Source organism: Dasypus novemcinctus, chromosome 21 (genome assembly GCF_030445035.2).
Source record: "Dasypus novemcinctus isolate mDasNov1 chromosome 21, mDasNov1.1.hap2, whole genome shotgun sequence".
NCBI classification, from domain to species: domain Eukaryota; kingdom Metazoa; phylum Chordata; class Mammalia; order Cingulata; family Dasypodidae; genus Dasypus; species Dasypus novemcinctus.
This window is the reverse complement of record NC_080693.1, coordinates 72,598,324-72,618,993: the sequence shown is the minus strand read 5'-3', so window position 1 is coordinate 72,618,993 and position 20,670 is coordinate 72,598,324. Positions and strand designations below refer to the sequence as shown.

General features: G+C 46.0%; 1 long non-coding RNA gene across 2 annotated transcripts; it reads left to right on the top strand.

Moving 5' to 3' along the window:
* Nucleotides 1-2,907: 2,907 nt before the first annotated feature.
* LOC101414650 (uncharacterized) lies at nucleotides 2,908-10,877 on the top strand. 2 transcript variants are annotated; one of them, XR_001118662.4, is made up of 4 exons: nucleotides 2,908-3,071; nucleotides 3,270-3,447; nucleotides 4,819-4,968; nucleotides 10,594-10,877. It is a non-coding gene; the product is annotated as an uncharacterized lncRNA (long non-coding RNA). The 2 variants fall into 2 exon arrangements; XR_002797013.3 differs by lacking the exons at nucleotides 4,819-4,968; nucleotides 10,594-10,877 and adding an exon at nucleotides 3,607-4,704.
* The last annotated feature ends 9,793 nt before the right edge of the window (nucleotides 10,878-20,670 follow it).

Here is a 20,670-nt window from a genome sequence, read left to right as displayed (position 1 = left end):
TCTCTTGACCCTTGCTACTCAGAATGAGATCAGCACAGGCATCCCCTGGGAACCTATTAGAAATATAGACTCTCAGCCTCACCCCAGACCTGCTGAATCAGAATCTGCATTGTAACAAGATCCCCAGGGGACTCATATGTGCATTAAAGCTTGAGAAGTATGGCTTGTAGAGCAAAGCTGGGGAAATGATGAACAATTGTGACCTAGTGATTGCGGCTACCAGAGGCGACGAGCCTTGCCTGAAGTCCCACAATGAGGAAGTAGTAGATTTGGCATCAGAATCCAGGTGTCCTAGGACCCAGTCCTAGCCTCTTTTCACCCTCCTATAAAATGAGGAAGCTTGATTAGTAAATCACCATATGATTTGGATGACTGTATGATTTGTCGTCCAAACATAGCCTCTTTTTGTTTTTTTGGCCATCAGGAAGAACAAACACTTTTAATTATTCATATAATTTATCATGCATTTTTGGTAATAGATTTAATGGAAATTCTACATATTGATCAATCAAGCTCTGTAATGATAAACTCATTAGCATTTTTAGGAGGTTCTGGGGACTGAAACCAGGACTTATACATGGGAAGCAGGTGCTCAACCACTGAGCTACATCCGCTCCCCAATGAGAGCTGGCTTTTTTCATTTGTGTGTTTTTAGGCGGTACCAAGGATCGACCCCTGTACCTTGTACATGAGAAGCAAGTACTCAACCTGCTGGGGAGCTACGTGGGCTACATCAGCTCCCCACCAATGTTTTTTATATATGGCCCCACCTACTTAAATTCATAGTATTTATGAATTTCAGTAGGCCCTAGGCAACATAGGATTTCAAATGGAAATATTTTGGTATGTATCTCCTAAAAGATAGTTGTTGTTTTTATTAGAGAAGTTGTGAGCTTATAAAACAATCATGCATAATGTGCATAATTCCCATATATCACCCCTCCACCAACACCTTACATTGTTGTGGAACATTTGTTACAGATTATGAAAGAACATAATCAGACTATTACCACAAACTAAATAGCCTCTTTTGAGAGTACAAAGGGACCCCATGGACTCTTTCAGGGTGATGGGTACAAACCAGTACATACGTAACCCCCTTTCCAGTTCACTCAACACTCTCCCATCTGCTAACTAATTGAAACAGCATAAATACCCAATGAGTAGATGTTCTCTAAAGTTCTATCTAACTTTTACATTAAACCTCGTTCTCAAGTAAAAAAAAGAAAAACAACACATCTCATTATCATAGACATGATCCCCTGTCTAAAGTAATGCAGAAAACAGGGAGAAAGCCCAAATCAGCAAAAATAAGAGAATGGGGAAACAATCACAGATCCACACAAGTTTGAAACGATTTTGAAATTACATTGCTTAACCCCATTCAAATAAATTTGAAAACTGGATGAAATGAGTGGTTCCCCCACTGCCATAACCACTGCAGTGGCCAAGCTGGGAAAGGAAGTTACTTCCCATGGCTTTCTGCCCATCATTTCCCTATGAAACAATCACCCGGCAGAGTCTGGTTTCTGAGACTATTAATCCAGGCCTTTCGCTGGGAGCTAAGACATCTGGGTAGCTTGGCAGGAGCTGGATTCTTTCCCTGGATGAGAAACAGATTATCTGAAGAGGTGCCCACTGAGCGTGCCTCTTACAGGGACCCCCTACCTGCTCTCCTCTGACATTAGTTTTCTTTGCCACACTCTGGCCACCAGGCCTATGCGTGGGACAAACGCCTGTCCCTGGCCCCAAAAATCCTGCGTGTTAGACCTGGGAGGTTTGTCCTGTCACAGATTACCTAGTTCTAGTCCCTCATTTTATGGATGAAGAAATCGAGAACCAGGAGAAAGAAGTGACTGTCAAGTTAAAACTACTTTCATTCCATGTTTTGGGCTCTTTCTATTACACTGTCTTTAATGATACTAATATTAATAATAATGACAACTGACAGCTATTGATTGTTTACTCCTTTAACTCTCATTCCTTAAGAACTCTATGAGGTAGGCTCTTTCATCACATCACCCCCATTTTACAGAAGCTGAAGCACAGAGCAGTTACGTAACTTGTCCAAAGTTACACAGCTAGGAAATAGCAGAGATTTGACCCCAATTAATCTGATTCCACATTCTGGATTTCTCTTCATATTGTATAAATCCTTCTCCTTTTGCCAACCGATCTGACTCCAGAGCCGTACCTCTATTTACTTATCCAACAGTTCTCATATTATTCTGAGCGTATACATATCTCAGAATAATCATTACAATGTATATGTATGTGTGTTTATGTGTATGTATTTATACATATATATCTATAAAGGAACAAGTAGGCACATCATTAAAAAACAGAGTACCTAGGGACAGAAAAGAAACTATTGATTACGGGGTACTCGCCACTGAGAGATCCTTCCGCGGAGTGACGATGACAAAGCCGGGTTCAGAGCCATCCCGCCCGGCAGGGGAGCAGCCTTCTTCACCGCCAGCCACACTGTAGAGCTACTCCTTAACTCCACTGTCCATTCAGTCCCCACAGTACCTGGCTGACAGGTAGTATTACCCAACCTCCCACTAGTTTTTCTCCGGTGAGATGAGGAAACCTGCTAACGGCCTTCAGTGACTTGGTGGCAGCTGGGCTGGGATCCAAACCCCGTCGGGCTGTTTTCACTTCCCCAGGCTTTCGTGCTGGGCCCCTTCCTGCGACTCCTTCTCCCCCGCGTCCCCGAAACGCGGTGCCACCTGAGGCTCCGCGAGGTGGGACGCCGCCCCCTGGTGGCAGGTGAGCGCCAGCGCAGCGCGTGCTAATGAGCCCGCGGCGCGGCTCGCTGATTGGCGGGCGCGCGCTCCAGCTGCTCCCCAAGTCCGCTCGTGCGGGGCAGGGGCGCCGCCAGCTGCACCCGCGCTGCCCGCCGCGCTCCCCGCCCGCCAGCGGCTTTGCGACGCCGAGAGGTCGCGGGAGCCGAGCTGGCTTTGCTCTCGCTCGCATTAGTGATCCGGGTCTGAATTCATCCAGGGGCCAAGATGACAATCCGCCACCAAGGCCAGCAGTACAGGCCGAGGATGGCATTTCTCCAAAAGGTAACCCGGGCCCCATCCCCTGGGCCCTGGGCGGTGGGCGAGGGAGCCAACCCCGGGACGAGGCCGAGGAAATGTGGGGAGGCGCGGAGCGCGGAGCGCGGAGCCGGGAGTAAAGGGCATCCCTAGGTGTGTTAGTGATTGGATTTAATGACTGTATGTGTTACAGTAAAAAATACACCTGCTTATGTTTCCAAGCAGCCTGCTGGTGCTGAAGCATCCACATTGCTTGGGCAGAATGTTGGCTGGTGAATGCTCCTCCTAGGAGAAGCAGAGGTGCCTGTGAGCAGTTCAGAGGGCCCACCCCAGCTCTGAGCCAGTCAAGATCACAAGCCACCCAGGTGTTATCTTTGTTGGCTCTTATTAGGCTGTTGCAAAGGTAATTGTGGTTTTTGCATTGTTGAAATTTGCCATTTGATCTTGGAATATACTCTTAAATAAATTTGGTTATGTTATATATAATTTTACCAAGCATTTCTTGCTTTGTGTTTTTTTGCTAATGACTTATGACTTGCTGTTTATTTTATATTTATTTTAGACTATGGAAATGATGTTATACAAAAAGCAAATTCAAGTGATTTTCTTATTTGAGTTCAAAATGGGTTGTAAAGCAGGGGAGACAACTCGCAGCATCAACAACACAATTGCCCAGGAACTGCTAATGAACGTACAGAGCAGGTGTGGTTCAAGAAGTTTTGCAAAGGAGACCAGAGCCTTGAAGAGGAAAAAAAAACGTAGTGGCTGGCCATTGGAAGTTGACAACGACCAACTGAGAGCAATCATTGAAGCTGATTCTCTTAAAACTATAGGAGAAGTTGCCAAAGAACTCAACGTTGACCATTCTACGGTCATTTGGCATTTGCAGCAAACTGGAAAGGTGAAAAAGCTCAATAGTGGGTACCTCATAAGCTGACTGGAAATCAAAAAAATTGTCATCCTCTCTTATTCTACTCAAATACAATGAACCATTTCCCAATCGGATTGCGATGTGTGATGAAAAGTGGATTTTCTACGACAACCAGCGATGACCAGCTGAGTGGCTGGACCTAGAAGAAGCTGCAAAGCATGTCCCAAAGCCAAACTTGTACCAATAACAGGTCATGGTCACTGTTTGGTGACCTGCTGCCAGTCTGATCCACTACAGCTTTCTAAATCCCAGCAAAACCTTTACATCTGAGAAGTATGCTCAGCAAATCAATGAGATGCACTGAAAACTGCAACGCCTGCAGCTGGCATTGGTCAACAGTAAGGGCCCAATTCTTCTCCATGACTACATGTCGCACAACCAACCTTCAAAAGTTGAACAAATTGGGCTATGAAGTTTTGCCTCATCCGCCACATTCACCTGACCTCTTGCCATCCGACTACCACTTCTTCAAGCATCTTGACAACTTTTTGTAGAGAAAACGCTTCCACAACTGGCAGGATGCAAAAAATACTTTCCAAGAGTTCATTGAATTCCAAAGCATGGATTTTTACACTACAGGAATAAACAAACTTATTTCTCTTTGGCAAAAAATGTGTTGATTGAAATTGTTCCTATTTTGATTCATAAAGATGTGTTTGAGCCTAGTTATAATGATTTAAAATTCATGGTCTGAAACTGCAATAACTTTTGCACTAACCTAATATGTGTTGCCACTTTTTGGATTTGAAGGACGATCTCTGAAAGTTAAAATATGTCTTACATGATAGATCATCGTGAACACACAGCTCCAAAGACAGTGGTTGCCTCTTCTTTCCTCCGCAGTCCCTGAGGCCAGATTTGAATCTAAATGTCCAGGCTTCTCTGTGGCGTAACCTCGTTCGGTGCCATTTCTCCTTCAGCCAGGGGGCCAGTGAACCAGTGTGTGTTCAGAGGCTGGTGCTGGTACCTGGGAGGCAGCGATGAACAAAACAGGTATGGTGCCACCCTGAAAGGCCCCTGAGACTGAGCGGCTCACCCAAGGACAGCTTAACAGTGCTCAGCTGTGGGGGCTGTGGACTGGCAGGGGACTTGGGACACTACAAAGGGTGTTAGGACTCACCTCGTCGAATATGTTTTTCTGGATGTCCAGAAAAGGGATGGTCACTTGCCCGAGCTCACTCAGCCAGCCAAGAGCAGAGCTGGAAGTAGACCGTATCAGATGCTGATGCGTCCCACCCCAGGCCTCTTGGCCCCCCAAGTCCAGTGCCTGCGGATGACTTCCACTGCAAGGACCAGACTCTCCACCCAAGGGTTTTCTCTGGCCATAGGTACACAACTGGCACACACATGGATGCCCCAGGAGCAGCCAGTAAAACAACCAAGGGGAGGTGGTAGATAAATACCAGCTTTCTTGCCTCTGGGAGGTGAGGTGGAGGGAGCCCCCGTGGCCCACAGGGTCACCTGTTCTTCAACACACCCTGTATTGTCCTCCTTTCCTTCCCTGTCTCACGCCCCCAAGCCCTTCGAGTGATCAGTCCTCCCACCAATGCTCCTAGAAAAGGTTCGTTCATTGTCAGCGGGAAGACCCCGGCAGCGGCAACGCCCAGCCAGGGCCTGGAGGTGTGAGAGCCTGGTGTGTGTGAGGGCAAGTTGTTCTCTGTTTTGGGAGCTTATCATACCCAGGGAGTGAGAAACCAGACAGGGAGGCTGGGCATGGGTCACAAGTTATGAAGCTGGTTGGATCTTATCCCAAAGGAAGCTACTGAGGATTTTGGAGGAAGTGAGGTGAGTGTTGTGTTCAAAGGCCACTCTCTTGGGAGCTGGGGAGTGGCTAGGATTTCTTGCATTCCCTGGGCTAAGTGCGATCACTCTGGGTCCTTCTGTGCCCCCTGTACCGCCAGCCGCCTGGGGGACAGCTGGCTCCTCACAGGCCCTTCTTTTCCCTGTAGCTCCCTGAGGCCTCACATTCACACCCACCTCCCTCTGGTTTCTGGTGGCAGGCCTGCTGACGGGCACCCCCACCGGGAGGGTCCTGGGCTTGTTGAGGGGGTGGCGGAGAAAGCTGGAGCACCCACTGTCCAGGAGGACACGCAGCAGAGTGAAGAGCATGGCACGAGCTGGGAAGCCCGCGGTGGCTCCAGCCTTGTGGGGGCTCCTGTCCCGGGTCCGGCCAACTAGGTTATGTCCTGCAGCCTTGACTATCTGGGATGAGGCAGAAAGAAAGCTCCTCCAGTCCTCCCATGCTTCCTTCTTAGATTTTGGGGATCAGATGGGCTTGGCAAGGGAACAGGGATCTTTATGTGGCTTGGACAGAATTGAGGACTGTTTGTATCATTTATACAGTTCCTCCGCTGAGCACACACTGACAGGGAGCCTTGTTAGAAAGAGCAGACACTGGAGACACAATCCCTGTCCTCAAGTGGCTTGCACCCTTGTACAGGGAGGCTAGCCACACGTGTCCCAGGCTCCGTGCTGGATACCTGGAGAGGGAAGGAAAATGCTGGAGTGTGGGCATTTACCTCACCCTGGGTGGAAGGTCATCAAAGGCTCCCGCAAGATTCAGTGGCAATTTGGCTGGGTCTCCAAGGCTGGGAGGCTGCCCTTGAGGCAGATGGGGTGCAGGGAGAGAGCTGGGCCCCGGAGGACCAGGCTCCCGGGTGGAGCAGCAAATCTGCTGCTGCGAGTGTTGGCTGCAGCTAATGGTGATGCGCCGTAGGTCGCTCTGTCTCAGGAGGGAGGTCCAGTTCTGAGCTCAAATCCGCAGGACACACTCCCCACGCTGGCCACTGCGGCTGCAGCAGGAAGGGGGCCGTTTCTGAGCTACCCGGGCCTTTGGGCCTTTGGGCCGTTTGCTCGGGAGAGAGTGCAGTGGTTTGGGGTCACTTTTCACATCTGTGTACAGTGAAGCACGTGGTTATTACTGCCCCCCCCAGGGAGCCCTCTCTGGCTTAAAGGAAAATTGCAGCCCCCAAGGTCTTACAGAGAGTGACAGCCACTTTATGTGAGCAGAAAGCATGGGCGTGGGTGGCTGGAATACCGAAACCATCACCTTTTGATACTTTTAGTGGCTCCTGGGGTTTTTCGTGCTTGATGTCACCCCTGTCAGCTGGAAATTGAGCGGGGCCTTTGTGGGCTCAGGTAAGGGCCAACGACAACTTCTTTTTGCAGCATTTATTTGTTTCCTTGGGAGAAGTCAAGGTCCTGGGAGAGCTGGGAAGCTGGGAGCTGGGAAGCAGGGGGCTGCTCACAGTGGGGGAAGGGCCAAGGGGTCTTCACTGTGGCTGAGGAAAGGGGATACCTCCAGAGGGACCCACCTGAGACTCAGAGATAAGGGCGCCAGGGAAAGGCCAAGCTGCACCCCCTCTGGAGCTTGTGAAAGTCAAGGTGGGTTATCTCCTCTTGTTTGTGGGCGGGTTTCTGCTTGAGAGCAGGAGGTGGAAAGACCACCTGAGACCATTCCAGACCCTGGGACTTAGTCACGTCTTGTTGCACCAAAGATTTATTTATGTATTTATTATGGAACCCCATAAATTACCTCCCTGCTGGAAAAGAATCGGCCTCCCCTCACTGTGTTTTAAAAATAGCATTTATTAATCTCCTTCAAAGGTTAGTTTCAAATTCTTTGTAACTAGGTTTTGAACCCGGAGGGAAAGGAATGAACCTGCTGATACGTTTATCAGAGAAGTTAAAATTTCTAACCGGCAAAACAAGTACACCCCCTCCCCACTATTTAGCTCCCCCACTCTGTACTGAGAGGGATTGTTTCATCCAGCGAAGTGCAGCATTTCGGATAAAAGTTATTTCTAGCCTGGAAAGTTATCAGTGAAGAGAGGAGGAGGCTTCAGTTCAGCTCTGTCGGCAGAAGCTCAGCCTATCAGGGCATGTCCTGGGGAAGGGGTGACTCCTGCAGCCCTCGCCCTGGCCGCCCCCCAGCCCGCCCTCCTGGGGGTGCGCGTGCTCTCCTCCTCCGCGGAGGGCCCAGGGCCGCAGCCCCCAGCGCGGCCGAGACGCAGAGGGGCCGCCCCGGGGCAGGCCTGAGTCCGGGGCCGTCGGTGCCTCGAGCGCCGCGGTGGCGCCGAGGAGCCGGGGCCGCCGGGCAGGGCCGCGTCGCCCGCAGCGCCGTCCAGCCGGCGCCGCCCAGGAACGCGGCCGCTCCGGGCCCGCAGCGCACCGGCTCTCAGGCCGGCTTGGCCACCGGGCCTGAGCCAGCAAATGCCACCCCTCGGCGGGGAATCAGGAGTTTGTCCCCTGCTCCTGCCCGGCTTGGGGAGGCGGGGGGCGTTCGGCTTCAGGAGCCTGCGGGCTGAGCGGAGGCGGCAGCTGGAAGTTTCCAGCCCAGGACGCCCCCGCCTGACCCTTCACCTCCAGGGCGGCAGTCCCCTCGCTGTCATCATTCTTCCTGTAAATCTTTGTTCTAGCCATTCTTCCATAAAACCTGTAGACCCCTCACTCTCTCCCTGGCCACTTCATGGTCTCCCTTCCAAGTCCACTTCCTCTGAGAAGTGTTCCTGGAGCATCCCCTGACCGCTGTCCCCTGGGAGCTCCTGTGCAGTGAGCACCTGGATGGCCCATGTGGGCTAGCTGTATCCCGCTGCTGTGCTAGTCACTCTCTCTCTATACTTTGCCACCCCATCTCCCTGAGGACAAAGATTGTGCCTTTTATGTATTTGTAGCAATCCCGGTTTTGGATCCATAAGAAGCATTCAAAATATCTCCCTTTGGATTGTGTCTAGCTGAGTTTTTCTTATGTCGCGCTACTGGCTGGTTCCTAAAGGGCTTTGTTAGGAAGAAACACTGGTGACAGTAGTCACCTCTGCCGCTGCCGCCCCCATCCCAACTCTCACCGCTCCTGTATTGTTTTAAAGATTATGTAACATGTCACAGACCAAATTTGCATTTGATCTTCATAACCACCTTTTTAAATAGATGGGGCAGATGCTAATTTTCTGTTCCTCAGCTGATGGAAATGCTGAGGATTGGAGAGATTAAATGGTCCAGGGTTCACACCGCTGATTCAGGAAGACTTGGGGAGGCTGGGGGACCCGGCGGTCTTGTTCAGACCCCAAGTACATTTGTGCATGGAAAATGATTTGGTAAACTGAGGGGTGATGTAAGGTTACACAGAATTATGTTGAATTGCAGAAGAGTAGCTACTGCAGGTTTGAAATCGTTAACTCAAGAGGAGTGATCTGTTCGGATGGCACTGGATTTGGTTGCGAGAAGGCCAAGTGTTGGTTGCATTTGAGGGGGCACTCCACGTGGAGAGGTGTAGCAGCAGCTGGAAACAGGAGGGGAGCGCGGAGTTAATGGGTAAGGAAAGGCCTCTTCCCATGGGCTGACATCTCCTACCTGCATGCCCTGCCTCACTCATGAGGCTCTTTCCAGTTGTCTCTTACCATTTCTAACTAGATATTCCAGCAGCATGGCACAAACCGCTGCTTCCGCGTTTCCTCCTCTGGTGACCTATAGCTCTCTTTTCTTGGCAAGAAGGCCAGGAACTTGGGGTCATGTTCTTGTTCCCTCCCCAGATGGAAGCCAGTCTCAGGTCCAAGAAGGTGCACGTGTGGGCTGTCCCTGGCTCTCATCCATGCGGCTCCTGTGAGGCTCGGGTCGTCAGCATCTCTTGCCTGGGCTGTTGCCATAACCACCTCACTGGCCTCTCAGCTCCATTCTCCCACCTCTGCATGCCCCTCTTTTGGTATAGTCTTTAATTTTATAATACAAGGCAAAACCATGCTGTTCCTCCCAGAGCTTCCAGATGCCTATGGAATGACAGTTGAGGTCTATTGTGTCCTAAATCTTTTTTCTCTTCCCTGTGCATACCGGCCATTTTTTTACCCTTTCATGCCTTTGCTCAGGCTAGTTCCTCAATCTGGAACGCTTTTTTTTTTTCTGTGGCAGAGGCACATTTCCTTCTCACCAAATATTTCACATGCTCTCTTAGAACTAATAGGCATGAACAGGAGTGATGTTCATGGGTTCCAGGTTGAAGCAATGAAGAGCAGGTGTGAGTTCTCCATGCTTTTCTCTCTTCCTGGGCATATTGATCATGAAATAAAGGAGGGAGGAGCAATGAGATGGGAGCAGCCTGGATTACTGAGTCACTATGTCAAGGGAGTGCCCTGGACTTCACTCAATTAAGTTTGTACAAGAGAAAAGTAAACCTTTGTTGTGTTAACCTTTGTTACTGTAGCAAAACCTAGCCTATCCTGATTGATATTCTCTATTTTCTGCTGGTTAAAATCTTCATCTTTTAAGTCCCAGCTTAAATGCTGCTTTTTCTTTTAAAAGCCTTCCAGAACCAATTCACTGCCAATCAGAATTAATTCTGTTCCTTTGGTGTTTTCAGAGGATGTGTAACATCTATATCTATTTGACAGTTCTTAGTCTTACAGTTGGTTGAGTACATGTGGCGTTAGTGAGGTACAATGACTAAGAGTATGAATTCTGGAGCCAGACTGCCTGGGATAACATTTCAGCTCTGCCACTTATTAGCAGTGGAAATTTGGATTAATTACTTAATCTCCCAGGGCCTCAGTTCATGCTTGGTCCTCTAGACCTATCAGGTGTCTGCTAAATAGTACCTGTTTACCACCATCCTTCTATTTTGTCTTGCAGATTGAAGCGTCAGTAAAAGGCATGCGAGAACAGAAATGGGGAGCAGAGGGTCCTGGTCCTTCGAGGGCCCTGCAAGATAACAGGTGGTTTACACTGCGACTCAGAGTTGGCCTGGAACAGACTAGAGTCTCCTCCTACTAATTAATTATGTCACACTGGAGGGACAGAACTCAAAGAGAGGAAAAAGAGGCAAATCTGATGTTACTTCTTGAAGTCATCTTTTTAATCTTTTTTTTTTTATTGTGGTAAAATACACATAACATTAAGTTTATGGTTGTAACCATTTCAGAGTGTACAGTTCAGTGGTATTAAGTACATTCACAATGTTGTGTAATCATCACCACTATCTATTTCCAGAACATTTTCATCATCCCAAACAGAAACTCTGTACCCGTTAAGCAACAACTTCCCATTCCACTTCCTCCAGTCCCTGGTAAGCACTCTTCTTCTTTCGGTCTCTATGCATTTGTCTATTCAAGATACCTTGTATAAGTGGAAACAAATTATATTTGTCCTTTGGCGTCTGGCTTATTTCACTTAGCACAGCGTTTTCAAGGTCATCCATGTTGTCACATGTATTAGAACTTCATTCCTTTTTGTGACTGAATACTATTCCATTGTGTGTATATGCCACATTTTGTTTATCCAGCCTCCTCTTGGCTATTGTGAATGATGCTTCTGTGAACATCAGTGCCCAAGTCTCTATGTGAGTCCCTGCTTTCAGTTTTTCAGGGAAAACACCTGGGAGCCTCAGCATATCCCACAGGAACTCCTCATTGCAATCTTTTGCGGTTCTCTGAATGTGCCATTTGCCTTTGCACAAGTTGTTCCCTTCGCCTGGAATCCTTTCCTCTCCAGCCACCCTCTGCTGTCCAGCATACTCTGCCTTCCATGGGCTGCTTCTTGCCAACCTTGCCAACCTGCTGTCTTTCTACATCTCCTTCACACCCATGTACTAGCCACTCCAGACTGCTCACACATCTCCAAAGTATCGGCTGTGCCCACACCTCTGCCTTAGGCTCCCTCCCCTGGAACCCCCTTTCTCCTCTTTTCAAGCTGTTAATGATCTTTTCAGCTTTCAAGTTTCACCCCAAGCACTTTCCAGGAAGCCCCTCCTGATCTTCCACCATTCCTGCGCATGTCCTTCTGGCAATCTTCAGGTAACAGATTTCTTGCCTTAATGCTTCACTCACTTTGCCATATGTTATGCTATGTCTTAATCTTTTGCTTACTCTGGTTCACTTAATAAATACTTGATGAATGAAGAATGAAAATGAGACAAAAGTGCCCAAGAAATTTTTTATTTTCACTGGGTGAAGGAAGAGCCTGGAACTAAGATAATGTAAAATTGGGATAAAATGATTAGGATAATTAGAATGATATACAAGCAATGAAAATGAATGACCTATAGGCAACTGCAATTACATGGATTAATATTAGTAGTATGAAGGTGAGTGAAAAAAAGCTTTTATCCCAGGGGACAAAATACAGTAAGACACCCTTCTGATAAAATTTAAAAATAAAGTAAAACTGAATAATTTATTGTTTGGATATAAACATATGTGATAGAACAAAAAACCAGAAAGGTGAAGGAATGATTTAGTACAAAGCTTATGATGACGGCCATCCCTGGTCTCCCTGAGATGTCCTTGTACCTGAGTGTTCACCTGGGAACAGGGTTGCAGGAGGATTGGTCAGAGAGGAGCATGATGGTAAAGTTAAGTTATTGGGAATATTTGTTCATGGGTATTTGTAATACTATGAAATTATAAATGAGATAGAAAGGGCAGTGCAGGGAAGAAAGATGCTGATGTGCCATGGACTGGGAATTATGATTGGCCCAATTCAATAAGTCTGAGGGACAATCAAAAGGGGTGATGGTAATGGGAGTTGGCCTAAGGCCTGAAGAAAGGGAGGGTTGTTGCTTAAATTTGAATTCTGATCCCTAATTATGAAGTGGAGGCAGGAGATCAGTGAGATGGAGGCCACTGTAAACAAAATGGATGATTTAGGCTATTGGGAGCAAAAGGCGGCACAATTTCAGCATGCTTTGAATGGTTAGTTAAGAAAACAATAAACTGTGTGCCCTGCTAAAAATCTGCAACAGGATTTAATGATGGCATCTCTCACAAGTAGAAGGAAACTTGCAGGCAAATTCTGGGGAGACTGGAATGATGATGGAGCAAAGATATGTGCTATGGCTGGGGCCTTGGGGAACCCTCTGTCCTAGAGAGAATTTTGATCCTTACTTCCCCTTTTCAACCTCATGGAGTACTCTGTGTTCATATTTGAGAGCCTCTCACCTTGACTGTCCACTCAAAGCATTCTTTGCTTCTTGCCTGTAATGCTCAGATAGAGCCGGGGCGGGGAAGGGGCGTCCGGAAATTCCTGTCTGGGCCAAGTTTCCATTAGCTTGAGACACATACTTGATAACAACAGAAGCCTCTTCCAGAAGCCTCAGCCATGGATTCAGAAGGAGACCTGTAAACAGGTAGGATTTGGGGCTTATAAAAGAATCAGCAAAGAATTGGAGTGAAAGCCCTAGAAGAAATCTCCAAGGACACAAGAATACCCTCCAAGGATGTAAGAAAAAAGGAAGAGAAGCCAAGTCTTCATTAATTGTCAAGGGCAGCAAGATATAGGGCAATCTTTGAGAGTCAGAGCAGAGTGAGACTAATACTTTCAGCCCTGGCCTGGCAGAGACTAAATTTAGCAGCTCTCCTCTCACCCCTGGGCAAGTGCACCTTGTTTTAGCCTATTGGGAGTAAAAGGCTGCACAAGCCCACTCTCCTCCTTCCCCTCCAACCCTCCACATGCCCAAACCTCCTGCTAATTGCCCACTGTCCTGCTTCATTAGACTCCGTCTCCAGAACTTTCTACACACCCCCAGGTTCCTCTCCTCTGCACTTGCTGGATGATGCTCCCACACAGGATGTCCTTCAGCAGAATCGTTAGGAGGAGCTGCAGGATGAGCAGCTCCAGTACCTGCTCTTTTTTATAAATATCTGGAACGAGCCTTTCACAGCAAAGCTCCTGGGGTCTGGATATCAGAATCATCTATTACAAGAATTTCCTAAAGTGCTGGTATAAGATCTCTTGGCTGCAATTCTAGCCCCAGTTGTCATCTTCTTTTTCTACCTTCTCTATCCCAGATTCTCCTTGCCCAAGTGGAGTGTGGAATTCCTATGTTTTTGGATCCTTTAATGCCATAGTCATTATTTACTTGTCACAGATGGGTTTTGCAGAGCTCAAACTCCAAGAACTCTGCAAATTCTTTTATTTATTTATTTATATTTATGTTTGTCTTTATTTATTTTGCAAATTCTTGATGATTCTCTCTTTAGGGCCACTCCTTAAACAACAGATTATCCATGTAGATAAATGACAACTGTTGTCAGGAGCACATATAAAATATACACAAAGCCTGTTCCTCCTGGAACTTATTAATTAGAAAGGCAGAAAATACTTAAGAGCTACCAAAATATAGACGATAGTTATGATGTGTCAACAAAGGGCAAAAGTGATTTTGATGATCTGAAATTAAAGGGTATTTTTTGATTAGAAAATGATGTGTGGTTAGTCATAACATCAAGTATAATGTCATAGAGTAAAGGAGGTTACTAAATAGACACATGTATGTTTTGATTGTTGTAGAGTTATACAATCCCACAGATAAATTATACAGTCTAAATGTATAGAATAAAGTCAATCATCTATAGAAAGTACCTAAGAGACTATCTATGAAGACCCCAAATCCAAACGGGGTGACTTGGGTGAAACTTTAGGGAGCACAGCTGGATAGGTGTTGTAAACAGAAAAGTTTAAAGTAAATCTACTCTACTCTACTCTAGCTTGAGAAAGAATATGTTTGGGGAGAACTTCTCTGAAAGGGCTTTTTAGCTATGAAAATAAATATTTAGCCAAACTGACAGGTACAACCCTAGAGTAAAGACACCTGATGACAGTAAACTTGGATTTCCTTCTCCTTGACCTGATTCAGTGCTCACTGTATACCTCTGATATAATACACTGTAGTGTAAGAATCTGGTCTCCTGTGTAGATCTTCCTGCAGGGGAGGAACATACTGTTGGCAAATGCAGTTATCCACTTTGATTGTTACATTTTTCACCAGAAAGGAATTAACTCACATCCTGGGTTTATATATCAATCTCTCTTTTTTTTGCAGCTATTTTATGTCAATTTTATAATTTTCTTTGATAATCAACTGTTGGTTTTCATCCACACAATCTGTAGATTTTTAAAAGTAGTGACAGATACATAGGTAACCAATGCATGAAGTTTGTTTGATGACTTTTAATTTCATTATGTTTTCTGGACAACCATACATGGATATGGTATGGGACATTCCTTATTCCTTTGGCCCAGGCAGCTTTATTGAGCCGGTGTCAGTACACATATCTGGCATTCCTGTCTACTTCATGGCAAATTCCTGGATCTCTCTGAGTGCCTGAGGGGCATGTTTCTTGAAGCCCACTCCCCAGTTGTACTCCTGGGTCACCACCTCACTGATGGCAGAACGGCCCCTCTTCTTGCCACTTTTCTTTACAGGAGCTCTTTGGCTGGGACCATGTTGGAAAGGAAGCCATCAATGTCTTTTGAGTTTGGATAGCATTCATGTGTCTTCTGATGTGCTTACCTCTATGTAAACTAGAAAAACTAGTTTCTGGCCCTACAGAGTGGACCAGGCACCAGAACAAGGGCATTCCTAGGTATTGTTACTCAGTCATCCTCAGGTAAGTCTTGTTTGAAATTGCAACAGTTTGGTAACCTACTAGTATGACACTTCAAAACTCTCCTTGACAGAGGCTTGTGCCAAACATGTGAAGCAACCTCATTGGGGACTTCTATTAGTACTTCAGTAGTGTAAATATCCTGAATGAAGTTCAAGACAATCCTTGTACTAAACTTTATTCTATAATTTTAGAGTAAGATTCCAGTGAATGTCACTTAATGGACACATACATACATTTAAATGTTCCTTTAACTACATTTTATTTACAAAGTGAGAAAATATTAATCAAATTTCACTACAGTAAGCCCATCTGTTGTCAGATTTTCTTTAGGCTCTTGGCTAAGCTACAAGAAATGAATTTTGAGAGCAGATAGGCCAGTAAGGAATGGTGAGAAGAAAAATGGGAGAAAATAACAGATCATGGGGCCAGGTAGAGAGGAAGGAGCTGAAGAGTAATAAAGACAGCTGATTTACAGATTACAATGCCCCATTATAGGTTATAAATGCCCAGGTTTTACTTGTGTGTTGTCCAGGCAGTGGGGAAGAAGGCCAGAGCAGGGGAAAAGGTGAGAGCAGGGGCAATTTGATTTCCTGCTTGCTTTTTTTTTTTTTAAGATTTATTTTATTTATTCCCTCCCCCTTCTCCTTCCCCCCCCTCCCCCACTGTGTCCATTCACTGTGTGTTCTCCTGTGTCTGCTTGTATTCCCATTAGGCAGCTCTGGGAACTGATCCTGGGACCTTCCAGAGTGGGAGAGAGGCAATTAATCTCTTGCACCACCTCAACTCTCTGTTCTGCTATGTCTTCTTATTTTCTCTCCTCTGTGTCTCTTGTTGCATCATTTTGCTGCACCAGCTCTCTGCATTGGTCGGCACTACTGCGCGGGGTGGTATTCCCATGTGGGTCAGCACTCCGTGTGGGCCAGCTTGCCTTCACCAGGAGGCCCTGGGCATCAAACCCTGGACCTCCTATATGGTAGATGGGAGCAAAATTGGTTGAGCCACATCTGTCCCCCCCCCTTGCTTTTTAAACCATTAATTATTCCGCCCCTTTGCTAATGACAAGGGAGGAGTCCCAGCTGTTTGCTGTTTCAATTGATTATCCCACCCATCTATCCGCCAGGAGGGCCCAATGATAAGACACCTGAGGAATATCTGGGGCTTGTCCTGGCTTCTGAAGGAAATCTTGTTCTGAATGGGAAAATCTCACAGGTTCTTCCAGCAGCCATCCTGGGGGGGTACTGATGTCCACGTGGGCTTCTTGTCAGAGTCCAGATCCATCTATTGATTCCCTTTTTACTATCCTGCTTCACATCTAGGAACCAATGAACAAATTTCCCAGATATTCGCTAAGAAGCTGAATTTACTGAATTGCAGAATTGCCTCTTGAAACAATTTTTCCAAATAATATTTACATTTTAAAAATAATTATATATTGATAATATTTGCTCAATAATACTGAGATTTCATCACCGTATATGATGTATGTATCAGGAGGAACGGCAAGTAAGGGGAATCTTTGTTCATTTCCTTTACTGAATGTTATGTGGCTGATGTTATTTTATTGATTCATGGATCATTTTCTTGAATGCTTTATAAACTGAAATTATCCTTACCCAACTCCAATCAGATGATTTTCAAAATGCATATCAAAAATGTCTTTTGAGAAGTGAGAGTGCCTTTTAAGAAAGCCTGTGCCCAGATGAATACTTTATGTTAGCATTTCCCAAAATGCCTTCTGGGAAAAATCATGTTGGAGAGATATTAATAAGGTGTTACTCAAAAGTTTCTGTGATCAGAATGCTAGAGAAAACACCAGGCTAAACAAACTTAAGCAAGTTCCATTACTGCAGGGTTTCTCAGAACAATTGGGTATTCTATCATTAACAGTTAATTGCTAAGAGACTATAGTTCAAATGTCACACTTATTTGTCCCATCTTTTATTTATCCCTTAGGAACACGTGACAAAAGTATCTTTTTGTGAAACATTTCCAACACAGTCTCATAAGGCAGAGTCAAATAAAGGATATCCATTTCACAAGAGTACATATACCACCATACAATCATTTAAAGTGGGAGAGGATGGCAGACATTACCTCATTTTAAAATTAAGGACACTCAAGTTAAAAAAGTTTAGGCAGCTAGGCGCCTGCTGCAAGTATCTGATTAAAAGTAAGAAGTCAGGTCAGTATTCTACACGGTGCCTAAAACTGTGCCAAGTCCCATTCCTCCTGAGAACTGGATTCTTAGGCCTTTACCTTCCTCTCTCATAGCAGGGCCGTCTATACCTTCCAACCTGTACTTCCCTTCCTCCTTCCAAATTGCTTTGTCTGCTTATTTCTATTTTCTCCAATCCTTCTTCCAGGCATGCAGTTCCTCATTGTTTTTAACGTACATTTTAAAATAAATTTCAGTTACTTGACTTTTAAAAATGGGCACCTTGATGTTCTCTCTCTTAGATATACAGATGGGCTCTCAACTACCTATTTTGAGTGTCAAAGAAAATCGCACCAATGTTAAACAGGCAAGGATGACTTTATTAAAGGTTATTGCAGTAGGGTAGAAAGACCAGAACTAAATCTGAACTCAACTCTGCTGACGCTCAAGGCAGAGGAGGGTTTTTATGGGCGAAGTACTGGAGGACGTTGAGGTTAGGCGGCGGGGTTATCTCCTGAATTTGCTGTGAGGGCCAGCCGGAATGTTTCATCTGGTTCTTTAAGGGCCAGGGTGAGAGGGTCGTCAGGTGTCACTTTCATTCTTTTAGACAGTTGGCCTCGAGAGGTTAAACGAAGAAAAAAAAAGGTCCACAGCTCGGTCGGTCCATTGGACGGGCCGATCCCGGAGAGAGATCCTAGGCCCAACGGCCTTCAAGACACCCCCAATTAGTCTTCCGCCTGCCTTCCTCGCTGCCTCCCGCCCCCTTTCCCCCACAGTTCTGCGGCATGTGCGTCCCTCGGAGGAGGCACCATTAGCAGTCGCAGCACCATTAAGTGTGGCCACGCCCGCTCCGCGACCCTTTCGAGGGCCCGGAAAAGTGGGATTGCACGACACGGGGCGTCCCTTTAGTCGGGAGCCACTCTGGCGCGGACCATAGGAAACCGGAAGTGAGCGCCCGAGGAGCAGGAAGTGAGCTTCCACCTTAAGCCGGCCTCCAGGGAACCTGCTTTCCTCTCTAGAAGCCTGGAGGTTTCCACACCTCTATGGTCTAAGCTCCCGCGCCGCCCTGCAAAGGGAGGGAAAGGGGACGCCTGCGCCCTAAAGGAGGGACGCCCTGAGGCGGGGCGGATTGCTTTGGGATCCCCTTCCTCCTTCCTGTCTTTCCACACCCATTCGCCATTACCAGCACCTACAGCAGAGGGTCGGAAATTGCTCGCAACACGATTTTTAAAAACGAAGAAACAGGAACACTATAGGGCATCCTCAAATTGCGCAACGATTTTCTAACCGTTTTTTCCGAGTGTATGTGCACATGCATATATATGTATTTTTTTTGCGATGAAGTCTATATGCAATAATACAGCTGAAATCATCTGAAATAATTACAGAAAAAGGAGATAGGTTTTTACGTTTGATGTCCCTTTTGAATTAGAATCCCAGGCTGGAGCCAGGTTTGCCCTCGTTTCTCCACACAGGCCCGACCCTCCTGTCTACTAATATTTCAGGCTTGAGCGGGCACACCTGCCCTTCACTCACCCCAGGGAGCCCCATCTGGCTCCTCTGTTGATTCTAAGGTTCATGTTCGTTCTCAACTTTCATATAGTTTCATATTTGGATTTTCCACTCCTAAAAGAGAAAGGGGGAAACTATGCAAATATACATAACTGCAGAATCTAGTAAAATTTCAGTAAAATTAGACTTGGGTAGGTTAAAAAAAAAAGGTAATAGCAACCAACACAAAGGTGTGGTGAAATTAGGCATACTGCACAGCATATAAATGCATGTTGAAGAACCACTGGCATTCTATATCAATAGCCATTGGGTTGACATTTGTATGAAACATGCCTTAAGTAAATAAGCCCAGACGAAGGAAGAGCTGCTCTTCTAAAGCTAATCTACAATGGACACCTGTTGTTTTTACTTGCCCAAGACCCAGTTTCCCTTTTTCAGGTTATAGCACTATGACTGTGTGTGTGTGTGAAACCAGCCAGCTCTCAATCCATTTGCAGGGGTGGGCATATGACCAGGGACTTGCTAATGGGAATATCCCAGCATGGAAGGGCATGAAGTCAGGAACCAGGCGGCTTGGGTCCCAGTCCTGGATCTGCTGCTTAATACTGTATGACTTTTGGCTTAGTATTTAGCCTCTATGAATCTTGGTGTACTCGTTAGTGGAATGAGGATGTTAATAATAGACACCTATCTCTTAGGGCTAAGGGGAGGACTAATTGAATGAAGTGTGCATAATAGTACCTAGCTGTGTGACATATTCTCTCTACCTCCATGCCTCTGATCTGTATTTTCCATGGTTGGCAGTCTCTTACCAAATTTCCTTTATTTCCTTTCCCTTTTTTTCTTCTTTTTTCTTTCTGCATACTCCAATATCATCTACTGCATTATCCCAGAAATTATATTTTTCATCTTTCTTTCCTACTGGTCTTGCCATTCCTGAGTTTTATTCACTTTTGTACCTTGGATACTTGGAATGGTATTTAATAAGGTTTGTTGAACAAAAAATGAATACTGCCTAACACAGAGCAGACAAAGTTGGAACAATTAAGGAAACTGTAAGAAACCCTAGAGGATAAACAAAAGGGGAAATAAAGAGAACTGCATGAAATTAGAACAATTTTCTTACAAAAGATGGCTTGATCCCTAGGGACTATAGACCTCATTTCTTCCTAGCCCAGGGCTTGCTCTCACATGGTGGGCAGATGAGTTCCAGAGACTAGTATCTAGGGCTCACTTTCTAAATTACTGCTTCTTTTTTCTGCCTTGGAATACATTTCTTTGGGATTTGGAATGAAAAATGGCCATTCCCTTCAGACAGATGAAATCTACCTTCAGGATGTTAGATACCACCCTGTAAGCCCCATATTCATGTGTAAAAAAAAAAAAAAATCACTCACACAATGCAAAGTAGAGACAGGGCTTAATAATCAGAAAGATACTCCAGATGGGGCAGGCTCCTTTGCGTGCATGGAGGAAGTGCTCTGAGCCAGCCAGAGAACCCTTTCTAATGGGTGATTGCTTATTGTCTGAGGATGACATGGGCAAGGGAGATCAGTATCTATTTTTCTGCCATTACAAGATTCCTCTGGAGCCACACTCATTTGACTAAAAAATTTTTAGATTTGAAAGAGATGGACAGGTGTTTCTAGTCTACCA